The sequence below is a fragment of the Garra rufa genome, chromosome 6 (genome assembly GCF_049309525.1).
Source record: "Garra rufa chromosome 6, GarRuf1.0, whole genome shotgun sequence".
Taxonomy (NCBI): Eukaryota; Metazoa; Chordata; class Actinopteri; order Cypriniformes; family Cyprinidae; genus Garra; species Garra rufa.
Window position 1 is genome coordinate 45,120,078 of NC_133366.1, and position 13,024 is coordinate 45,133,101.

Genomic DNA, 13,024 nt, shown 5'->3' on the forward strand with positions numbered 1-13,024 from the left:
TTACTATTATTAGTTTATACACTACTGTTAAAATGTTTGGGGTCAGTAAGGAACATTTCTGTTACTGTCTTTATTCTTTTCAACTTTCTATTCATCAAAGAATCCTGAAAAAATGCATCTTGGTTTCCACAAAAAATATTAAACAGCATAACTGTTTTCAACATTAGAAAAAATACAAATATTTTCTTAAGACTGGAATAATGGAATAAAGTAATACATTTTAAAATTTTTAATAGAACATTTTTCATTTCATAAATTGTAACAATATTTCACTTTATTACTGTTTTACTGTATGTTTTGATTAGATAAATGAAGTCTTAATGAGTTGGAAAAGAGTAAGAGACTTTCAATAACTTTTAAAAAGCCTTTTTAATGGTAGTGTATGTATTTATCTCTTATGTTAAAGATATGCTAACTGAAAATTATTATTGTTAAGAAATTAATATTGTTGAGAATAGAAATGTAAACATAGTGATAACAGAAATTTAACTCAATCTTTTATAATATTAACCCTCTAAATTTAGTGTCAGAATAATCATAAAATCAACAAAATCCACGTAAAAAAAGGTAAATGTAGTAGTAACATATTTTTTATTCTATTTTTGTATGTTAACCCCCTAAATTTGGTTTTCAGAATAATCATGAAATCAACAAAAATCAACAAAATCCACATTTCTAAAAAAATAAATAAATAAATAAATAAATAAATAAAGGTAAACGTAGTGGTAACAGAAATTTAATTCTATTTTTATGATGTTTACCCCCTAAATTTGGTGTCAGAATAATCATGAAATTAACAGAAATCAACAAAATCCATATTTCTAAAAAAATAAAAATAAAATAAAGGTAAACATAGTGGCAACAGAAATTTAATTCTATTTTTTATTATGTTAACCCCCTAAATTTGGTGTCGGAATAATCATGAAATTAAAAAAATCAACTAAATCCACATTTCCAAAAAAAAAAAAAAAAAAATCCACATTTCCAAAAAATAAGGTAAACATAGTGGTAACAGAAATTAAATTCTATTTTTTATTATGTTAACCCCCTAAATTTTGTGTCAGAATAATCATGAAATCAAAAATCAACAAAATCCACATTTCCGTAAAAAAAAAAGACAATTCCAAAAAAAAGTTAACATAGTTATAACAGAAATGTAATTTTATTTATGATGATAACCCTCTAAATTTGGTGTCAAAATATTCATGAAATCAGCAAAAACAACTAAATCCACATTTTCAAAAAATAAAGGTAAACATAACAGAAATTTAATTCTATTTTTTTTATTATGTTAAACCTCTAAATTTGGTGTCAGAGTAATCATGAAATCAACAAAATCCACATTTCCAAAAAATAAAAAAATAAATGTAAATGTAGTGGTAACAGAAATTTAATTCTATTTTTTTTATGATGTTAACCCCTTAAATTCGGTGTCAGAATAACCATGAAATTAACAAAAATCAACAAAATCCACGTCCAAAAAATAAATGTGAACATAGTAGAAACAGAAATGTAATTTTTTTTTTTTTTTTTTTTTTTTTACAATGTTAACGTCCTCAATTTGGTGTCAGAATAATTATGAAATTAACAAAAATCAACACAATCCACACTTTCAAAAAAAAAAGATAAACATGGTGATAAAAGAAATTGAATTCTATTTTTATTATGTTTATTATATATGATTATACAGTATATCTTGATGTTTTAATTACAATAAAAGCACAGTTTTCTCAAATACAGTTCATTAGTCATTTTAATGTGGATCATGATGAATGGGAACATTGATATTGGGTGACAAACACAATTATTGCTTTATTCCACACTAAATTATACATAACGCATTTATAAATTAATTTAAATTCATTAAAATGCATTATATTATATTGTAACTGGTTTAAACTTAAGTGCCCTGTTATTATGTCAGTTGTAAGTAATGAAGACTCATAGCACACAAATGGCAGAGCTTCTTGTGAATGACCCTGGGATTTAAATGAATAATTATCTAACAAACAAATAAATAAAAGTGGCATGTATTTGATTACTTATTGAGCTCAATTGCCCTGCATAATCACAGTCTGAATATCTGTTTCTCCTTTCAGGAAAAGCATGCTGACAGGCTGATACAGAATCAGCATTATCAGGTATGCCAGCAGATAAAGCTCTGCAATTACACACATGCGAGAATACAAACAATGTGCATGTAATTGCATTACATCGCTTCGCCTCTGGCTTTGTTTTTCCTGTCTCTCTTTTCCCTTGCGTCGTCACACCAAAGATCCAGCCCTACATTTCCAGATTAACAAGATTAGGGAGTTCTGTCTGATCATTTGCTTTCTCTTCTTCTCCTTCAACCCCTCAGGAGGTCATCCGTAGTCTAGTGAAGAGGTATGTGGCGTCCATGATCCGCAGCGCCAAGACAAGTGAAGGGCTGACGGAGGAGAATTTTAAGGTACTTCTCAAACTGACTGCCCTCTGTTTATCTTGCATAAACATCAGGGAATGCATGCTTACAAACAGAAACACTGACACAAGTAATCATTCTTCAAATGCCCCAGTGTTGACAGAAAATCTGCAAATCTCCTTTTAAATCTAAAAGGGTCATGAACTGACTTTTTTATTATTTTGTACTGTTCAAAAAAACATAATTTAGAAGTAATAGGCTGTTTTCTGTCCTATTTTAACCCCCCTCATCAGAACGCTCTGTTTGAATAGGCATTGAGGAATGTAAATGCCTGCTGCTATAATGGGCTAACACTTGTGTATGTTTGACAGTCTACATTCCTCATAGATGAATATAAGTACATATCAAATTATCTGTAATAACATACAAAGCAATAGTGACCACATACTAAAAAAAACAGTTACTCGCACTTTTGAGGTGTGACTCAATATAGTCGGCACAGCTTTGTCTTTTAGTTTCAACCTTTTTGAAAATCCGACTTGGTCTGGATCTTCTTTTAAAAAATGTTCATCCACTCTGTCCTAATGGGATCAGAAGGAAGGCAATACAAAGACTGTTTTCCCACAACTTGCCACTACACAACATCTTGATGTCTTTGAAGCCATCTTTATCATTTGGTTTCTGCATATGCCTCTCTCATTATTTAAACCACATGTGTGACTCAGTGGGCAGGGCTAAACAGGCAGTGATGTAAAACCATATTGATGTATGGTTAGTTACAAAAAAGTTTGAAATATTGAGAAAGTGGCCTTTAAAGTTGTCTAAATAAAGTTCTTAGCATTGCATATTACTAATCAAAAATTAAGTTTTGATATATTTCAGGGCTGCCCTTGACTAAGTATTTTTCTGGTCAACTAGTAGGCCTACTTCATTTTACACATTAGTCGACTATTAGTCGCAAGTTTATTAATAAACCATATAAATCATAACAATGAGCCTTTAATTGCCTACATACCCTAATAAGCATCTTCAAGTTCTTCATCAACTGCAGAGCTTTCTGAATGGAAATAATATTTTGGAAGCGTTTCAGTCAGGTTTTAGAAAACACCATTCTACAGAAACAGCACTGATAAAGGTTTTAAATGATATTTTATTAACCGTGGACTCTGGCAAGTCGGCAGTGCTGGTGCTGTTAGATATGAGTGCTGCATTTGACACAGTCAACCACACAGTTCTCCTTTCACGACTTGAGTATTGTGCAGGCATTCAGGGAGATGCTCTTAAATGGTTTCAGTCTTATTTCTCTAATAGAAGCTTCTGTGTCAATATTGAAGAATTTACATCAGGTTCTGCCCCTTTAACTTGTGGTGTTCCACAAGGCTCTATTTTGGCTCCGATTTTATTCTCACTGTATATGCTTCCTCTAGGGTCAATTTTTAGGAAATACAATATTTCTTTTCATTGTTATGCGGACGATACCCAGATCTACATGATCCTAGAATCTGATTAGAGAAGTATGGATACTCTGCTGGCTTGTCTTGCTGACGTGAAAGCTTGGATGTCTGCAAACTTTCTTCATCTTAATGAAAATAAAACGGAGATTATAGTTTTTGAATCTTCCAAAGCCTTTAGCTCCTCTTGTTTAGACCTTGGTCCACTGTTTCCTCTTGTCAAACCAATAGTGAAGAATTTGGGTGTGTTCTTCGATAGCTCTCTTAAATTTGACAAACAGATTTTTTCCATCTCAGAGTCCTAGCCAAGGTTAAACCATTTCTTTCTTTTAAGGACTTTGAAAAAGTGATTCATGCTTTTGTCTCAACAAGATTAGACTATTGTAACTCCCTTTATATGGGCATTAATCAGTCATCTCTGAACCGTATTCAGATGGTACAAAATGCCGCTGTTAGGCTTCTTACAGGTGTTCGAAAACGAGAACACATTACTCCTGTTTTAATTTCTCTGCACTGGTTTCCGTCTCAGGATTGATTTTAAAGTGTTGTTACTGGTTTTTAAATGTCTGAATGGATAAGCACCTGTATATCTCTCTGAGCTACTCTCAATTCACAATCCAGAAAGGTCTCTGAGACCATCCAACCTGAGACAACTAAATGTTCCAAGGGCCAGGTTGAAACTGAGCGGCGATCGTGCCTTTGCTGTCGCCGCACCAAAACTCTGGAATAGTCTACCTGTTAATATTAGAACTGCTGCCACGGTACATGAGTTTAAGGGAAAGCTAAAAACATTCCTATTCTCTCTGGCATTTCATGAATCTCTTTAGTGATCTTAAGTGTGTAAATGTATTATGTTGTAATGTGTTTTTATTAATTTATGTATTTTTACTGTACTACTGACTGACACTTTGTTCAGCACCTTGGTCAACAATTGTTGTTTTTAATGGTGCTCTATAAATAAAGCTGACATTGACATTGACATTGACAAGCACTCAAGCACTCGCAAAAAAAGCTTGCCACAGTGCACCGGCAGATATAATAATTATGAATGTGTCAGGGAAAAACAGCAAAGAGACTGCATTAACGTTTTAATCATTTATTGATAAACTCATTGATTTGGCTTAAGAGATGAAGTTGGTGACACTGACTCATCAGCTCCGCAATAGTGAATGCTTCGCCTGTATGCACACTTCACACGGATTACATAATCTGAGAATATTTCTCTTCTATTTGAATTGGTTGATTTGAAAGTATACATTTCACTCTATACATTTAGATATATTTTTCATGTCTGAGTATACACAGAATTTCAAAGTTTTGCACTCAAGTTCACAGAGACCGAGACGGCAGAAAGGGCTTCCTGTTTGCGTTTTTTATTATTTTACAAAAGCACAGTGTTGTTATTTTGAATGCACACAAATAAACATAGTCTTTACATATTTGAAGGATGTGTTACTTTTATCTGTATGACCAAAAATGTTATGGACTGCGTGACTTCGGCACTTCCTGTGAATTTTTTTTTTTTCCTGTGACTAAACGACTAATAAAATTTAGGTCGACCAAGCATCTTCTCGTCGACTAACGGTTAGTTGGCTGTTAGTGGCAGCCCTAGTAATAACATACAAAGCAATAGTGACCATGTAATAAAAACATGTTACTCACACTTGTGAGGTGCGAAATTAATGTCAGACTCAATATAGTCGGCACAGCATCGTTTCAACCTTTCTGAAAATCTTGCGCCAAATTGTGTCTTGTTTGTAAACGAATCCACCACAAAATGATATTGAACAAAGGACTAAGTTCGTACTGACGCAATCTGGATCTTCATTAAAAATCAAGTTCATCCACTCTATTCTTAACATTGGGATTAGAAGGAAGAATGCAAAGACTGCAAATGTTTTTCCACAACTTGGCACTCTACAGCATCTTGTTGTCTTCAGAGGCATCTTTATTGTGTGGTTTCTGCATAGAGGCATTTGCCTCTGTCTTATTCACACACACATCATAAATTGGCACATTCCACAACCTGTCGTTTTGACAGATTGGCTTTAAAATAAACTGTTTTAAGAACTAACAAGAAAGTTTTAAGTTCTGAAACGTACAGGATGTTTTTATAGTATAGAGTCCTCGCACATGTCGAAAGAGCAAGGAAATTTTGATTTCTCAGTTCATGGCCCCTTTAAAAGTGTTTAGACTTGTTGTGATCAAGTTTTGTCTTTGAACAATGACTTTTAGGGCCAGTTTTATTAAAAAGGGCAAATTAGTGCGAGAACACTATTCCAAAACAGTGCTGATGGGCGTGAACGTTTCTGTAGGTGATTTACTAACAACACGCAAATTAAAGAACACAGACTCAACATCTCACTTACATATCGACCAATGCAATATACCACGCACAGTGCAAATTAGCTAAGTTACAAATAAAGAAGCCACAGTATGTTTAAAAGAACTGAAGGCCAAAAATGAAGGATTGCAAGATGTTTTGATAGACCTGGCCCTTGAGTGACTCCTATAGTTGAGGGTTCAAAGTCATCTTTTATTTCCTGAAGCAATTTAAAAATGACATGGCTTGGCAAACGATATGATTGGATAATAAATTTCAAATAAATTAATAAGTGTGGGAAAAAATCCTCTCCCTTCTACCATGCGATCTCTTTCTCTGCGGTGCTTCCTCCTAGCAACAACAATTGTAGCCATTTCAAGCGCAAAGCGCAAAAAAAAGTTTTTGGGCGTTAAACAATGATGCAAATACCAGTAATCTGACAAGCACAAATGTTAGTAAAACGCGTTGCGTGATTCACTTGAATAATATTTTGTGTCTGAAAGAGAAACTCCTACAAATGCATATTCAATATGGTCAGGTGCAAAAATAACTCTGTCCACACCTTTTAAGCGCGTCTTTAATAAATCCTGACAGTACTATTTTAACACCAAAAGATGGTTTGCGCTGGTGCAAACTGTTAGTAAAACTGGCCCTTATTGTGATAAAAATGCATGTTTTTTTTAAACGCAGTACATAATACTGTAAAAATTCTCTGACTTAGGAGCTGAAACAGGACATTTCCAGTTTCCGCTACGAAGTTTTGGACCTTCTCGGTAACCGAAAGCCACCCAGACGGAACTATTCCTCCAGCAGCGAGGCCACACTTCGAGACGAGGTCAGTGATGATGGCGAGGCCTGTCACCACAGCGACGGGAGCAGCATCGGGGCCAAAGGTGTGTCTTTCAAAACCATTACGCCTTCGGATTCGTCGTATGGAGTCTCCGCCCTCTTTCGCTCCATCTCCGGAATGGAGGTGGCCACAACAACAACGGCGGCGGCATCGTCTGCATACAGGGAGGGTAAACCAAAGATCAACGGACTGAGGAAGAACCCCTCGCCCTCCTCTTCCCTGTCCTCAGTGGCTCCAGCGAGACCTGCACTTTCACGAACTTGGAGGCGCTTTTCACGCTTCTCTAGTTCCAAGAAGAACTCCTTCAGACGGCTCGGCCTGCTGTTCTCACGCATGGGCAGCCACCTTCCGCAGCCGGCAGGTGTTACTGCTGCAACCTACACTATCTCAGATGGATTGCTACACCCGCCGGGGGCGTGGCACGACTTGGGCTTCACCAGGGGCGCCGGTCCCGTCACCCGAAGCGAGACCAACCTTAATCAGGTGGACGTGGGCGCTTTAAGTGAGGGCGACAGTGCCATGACGACCCATGGACAGAGAGCTAACGGGAGGGATGTTTTACTGACATTAGGACCTCTGTCCCCACCTTCTTCCCTGCACTGTGCTTCCAGTTTCTCCGCCTCCAGCTCCCGCCTCCTGGACTCAAACGAGGACGTGTTCCAGGGATTTGTCGGGCCCTGTGGCGGACGAACGCCAGACTCCTCCCGCTGGGTAACGGAACAGGACGATTCGGTGACCACGCAGCTATAGTATTGCTAGTATGTACTGTACAGCACTTTGATAATAACAATAATCAGTGATGATATCAATAACTATTACCTTAACCACAACAACGATTCTTCTGTTTGTTCTTTTGTTTGCTGCTGCAATATTTGTCATTTATTTCTGAAATTTAACCAAATCGAAAGTCATTTACAAGACAGGTTGGGTGTGTGAATTAAATGGTGGATGACAGAGACTCAGAAGGGACAGGAAAGTGCTATAATCAGTGGAACAGACAAACATAGACGAGGTTACATTTTTGTGTCTTCATTATGTCACGTCATTAAAGATATTGTTCACCCAAAAATGTATCACTTTTATGTTGTTCCAAACCTGTATGATTTTTTTTCCCCCTTCAGTATAACACTAAAGAAGATATTTTGAAGACAAAGTCAGTTTTGGCTACCATTGACTTCTATAGACCAAAAATAGAAAATCTGTCATTAATTACTCACCCTCATGTTGTTCCAAACCTGTAAGACCTTCGTTCATCTTCGGCACACAAATTAAGATATTTTTGATGAAATCCGAGAGCTTTCTTGCATAGACAGCAACACAACTGACACGTTCAAGGCCTAAAAAGGTAGTACGGACATTGTTAACATAGTCCATGTGACATCAGTGGTTCAACCATAATGTTATGAAGCAAGGACGTATTTTGTGTGCAAAGAAAGCAAAAATAACATTCAAAATTCATTAAACAATTTCTTTTTGTCTTCGACACATTTATGACAGTGCCACGCTACATGTGTGAATGTGCATTGAAGACTGACAAAAAGAGAAGAAATGGTTGAATAAAGTCATTTTTCTTTTCTTTTATTTGCACACAAAAATTATTCTTTTAGCCTCATAAAGTTACGACTGAACCATTGATGTTACATGGACTATTTTAACGTACTGGCTTTCTAGGCCTTGAATGTGGAAGTTGCATTGCTGTCTATGCAGGGTCAGAAATCTCTTGGATTTCATCAAAAATTTCTTAATTTGTTTTCTGAAGATGAAGGTCTTATGGGTTTGGAACAACATGAGGGTGAGAAATTAATGACAGATTTTCCTGTTTGTGTGAACTTTAACATAAATCTAGCAGCGTTTTTAGCGATTTTAATTGTAATTAATTTACATTTTCATATTCATTTTAAATTTATAAAACTATTTTCTTATTCTGACATTGATTTACATAAAACTATAGTTAATACTGCTGTGTTCGTGTTTCTAATATAACAGTTGAGAAAGTGACTGCAAATTTGCATTAATTTTAATTCCGAATGAAGGGATCAATTTCTCATTTTTCAAAAATTACCTGAAAGTTTATCCAACTATGTTTTTCCGATTTCCCCAAAAATGGTCCATTGTATGGACAGCTGAGACATTTCTCAAAATATCTTCTTTTTTGTTCCACAGAAGACAGTAAGTCAAACAGGTTTGTAACGAAATGAAGGTGAATTAAAAATTGACAGTTTATATTTCCTAATACATATTCCAGATATTATTGTGTATGGTTCATCAGCATGTTATTCCAAAGATAAAATGTTAGTTTTCTTTAAAAATTAATTAATATTTTGATCATTCTTTTGGGCAGATGTTAAGAAATAGTTCACTCAAAAATAAAAATTCTGTCATTAATTATTCACCCTCATGTCATTCCAAACCTGTAAGACCTTTGTTCATCATCAAGGCAAATTATTGTATTTTTTATTAAATCTGTGTGCTTTCTGACCCTGAATAGAGAGCAACTACCATGTTCAAGACTCAAAAAGTTAGTAAGGACATTGATAAAATAGTCCATGTGACATCAGTGGTTCAACTGTAATTTTATGAGGCTACGAGAATACTTTTTTCAACAATTTCTTCTCTTCTTCTCCCTGTCAGTCTTTGTTTCAACATAAGTTCATAAATTTAAAGTTGAACCACTGATGTCACATGGACTATTTTAACGTTGTTCTTACTACCTTTCTGGGCCTTGAACGTCATAGTTGCGCTGATGTCTATGCAGGGTCAGAAAGCGCTCAGATTTTATCAGAAATATCTTAATTTGTGTTCTGAAGATAAACAAAGGTCTTGCGGGTTTGGAACAATAAAAGGGTAAGTAATTAATGACAGAATTTTCATTTTTGGGTTAAGTAGACAGTGCAAGCTGTTAATATTACAGTACTTTACCATATTATCATTCCGACATTGTCTTATTGAATTGTTAACATTATTTAATTCCAGTTACAACAATAATAGCAAATAATTGATTGATTTGCTAAGTGTTACTGTTGGGATACCCATTCAATCTTTTTTATAGTAAATATCTTTTTTTACTCAAAAATGTCACATTACATTAGTAAAATACTTTGCAGTTTCATGTTGAATGAACATGTTGAATGAACTTTCATGTCGGTTAACCCTAAACCGCCAGTAAATGACTTTATTCAATTCAATTCAGTTCATAATTCAATGTGTACTGGAAGCATTGTCACTTCATGTATTTCATTTTTACAGGAAGTTCTCATTGGAAAGTGTACTTGAGCAAGAAACACATCTAATATGGACTTATAGTGTATGTTTAAGGACAGTGGAACTGGTTTGTGTGTTTTTTTTTTTTTTTTTCCAGAACTGATCAGTGAGCCGTTGGCACTCATGTGGTGAAGGTTTTTCACTTTAGTGCTATAATACATGCACATCATAGTGTGATATTACTCGTGTTATGCACCCGGAGGGCTGAAGTTATGCTAGAATCTAACATGACTGAAATCTTATTTTTGTATTTTGAATAGCATGTACAAATTATTTAATTTCAAGACTGTTTTAGTCTAGACAGACATTATTTATACATTATACTATTATAATGTTTTTGGAGCTGTTTTTTCTTTTCTTTGACTGCTTACTTTTTACTGTATGTGAATATTAATTAGTATATTATAATAATCAGGTATTGGGGAGATGTCCAGGGACATGCATCGAATAAGACATCCCCCTGCTCTGCGATGATGAATGCTGACAAACCATGTACAGCGCCATGCAAAAACATTCAGACGTTTAACCAACTCTGATATTTTACTGTATTATAAATATGAGTTTGATGATACTTGTATTTAGAGGCTATTTTATTTTGACATTGTTTTATGTTGGAGAATATAAAAAAGTGGTGGAGGGGCAAACATGATCCAACATTAGCATAAATAATCAGTTTAAAAAAATTAACTGTATGGAATTTATAAAATATTTAATAAAAGATGCACTTTCTGAGTGATGCAGTCTGCTGCAAGGGACTGAATGTATGAAAACAATGTCACATTTTAGGAGATTTGTTTCAGTGCTTTCAAACGAAGCCTCACAAAGGAACACAATTTCAATGTGGGACTGTGTAATCCAGTAACATGACAGAATTGGTCAAGGCCTGATTACTTTTGACAAGGCGCTGTAAATGCTTATGTAAACACTTGAATGAAATACATGCTCCTCTTGTATGATTCTTACCACTTTCTACTTTTCCTTGGAAATGTGTGAACATACGATGAAGATAAAAAGTAGTTCTGACAGCCAGAAACTGAACTCAAGGGAATGCCGAATATGCAGATTCAATAAAGCTGAATAACCCTGGTGTTGTCTTTGATTTCTTGCCATTTCCTGACCAGATATAAATGTAGATATGTGATGTACTCATTCCCGACTGCAGCTCTAATATGTACAGTAAAGTAAGTAAGGTCCAGATTTTTGGCAGTAACAAAAAAGTATCATAAATGCTATACAATGCTATCATGGGGGACATTTTCAATGCCAGCACCATCATACAATAGTCAAATTGGCACTGTGATGTATTGCATGGCACAAATGATTCAGGTACCATGATATATACACAGTTGTAGTCAAAACATATGCAAAATGTTAATTATTTTACTAAAATAATAGGGATCATACAAAATGCATTTTTTATTTAGTATTGACCTGAATAAGATATTTCACATAAAAGATGTTTACATATAGTCCACAAGATCCACAAAAATAATAGTTCAATTTACAAAAATGACAGAAGGTTGAAACACTCACTGATGCTCTAGAAGGAAAATTATTCATTAAGTTCCAGGGTTGTAAACTTTTGAACAGAATGAAGATGTGTACATTTTTCTTTTGTTTTCTTTTTTTCCTTTAGTACTGCCCTTCGGAAGCCACAGAAGATACTTACATGTTTCCCAGAAGACAAAATAAGTGAAATTTACCCTGATCTTTAAATTCAAAAAGTTTTCACCCCCAGCTCTTAATGCATCATGTTTCCTTCTGGAGCATCAGTGAGTGTTCTGTAATCTTCTGTAATAGTAGTATATGAGTCAGTTGTCCTCAGTGTGAAAAGATGGATCTCAAAATCATACAATCATTTTTGGAAAGGGTTCAAATACACCAAACTGCTGAAAAAGCACAGAATTTGGACAGTTTAACTAATCGGGACAAAAAAAAAAGGACTCATGAACAACTATAACTAAAAAAACAACTGTGGATCATTCAGGTAACAACACAGTATTAAGAATCAAGTGTATGTAAACTTTTGAATGGGGTTGTTTTTAGAAATTCAACTGTTATTTTCTCTTGTGAACTACATGTAAATGCATTTTATGTGAAATATCTTATTTAGGTCAGGACTAAATAAAAAAAATAACTTGCATTTTATATGATTCCTCTTATTTTGGTAAAATAATTACCATTTTGCAGATTCTTTTTGACTTCAACTGTATTAGAATGATTTCTAAATGATCATATGACTCTAATCTAGGCTACATTTGTTAATATATTCAAACAGAAAACTTTAAATTGAAAAAATATTTTGGAATGTTACTAATTTACTGCATTCTTCATAAAATAAAGATTTGAGAGCATAAGAGACTATTTCATTCCATGGTACATGTACCGTTGTATTTTCCACAAAGTGGGCATAGTTTTCAGGGTTGGTAATGATTGATCCAAGTGGAATGGTTAATTATTTAATTGCGAATTGTAATGGTGTTTTATTGTACTGTTTTGGCATTTCTACGTAAATGCAAGTCATGTTGCCTACGAAAACCTTTTTCTTGTGCCCTTGGAAGTGCTGACTAATAGCTGTCAGGTTAAACTTCAGCATACTGTCCAAAGAACGCATCCAATTTTCCACCTCCGTCGCTTGAAATAATGCTGTTGATGACAGGAGCTGCCTGTAAATTAGTTCGTCTGGGTAAATTCAAATAAATGCAGCGACTTCTGCCATGTATTTCAATGACATTCCT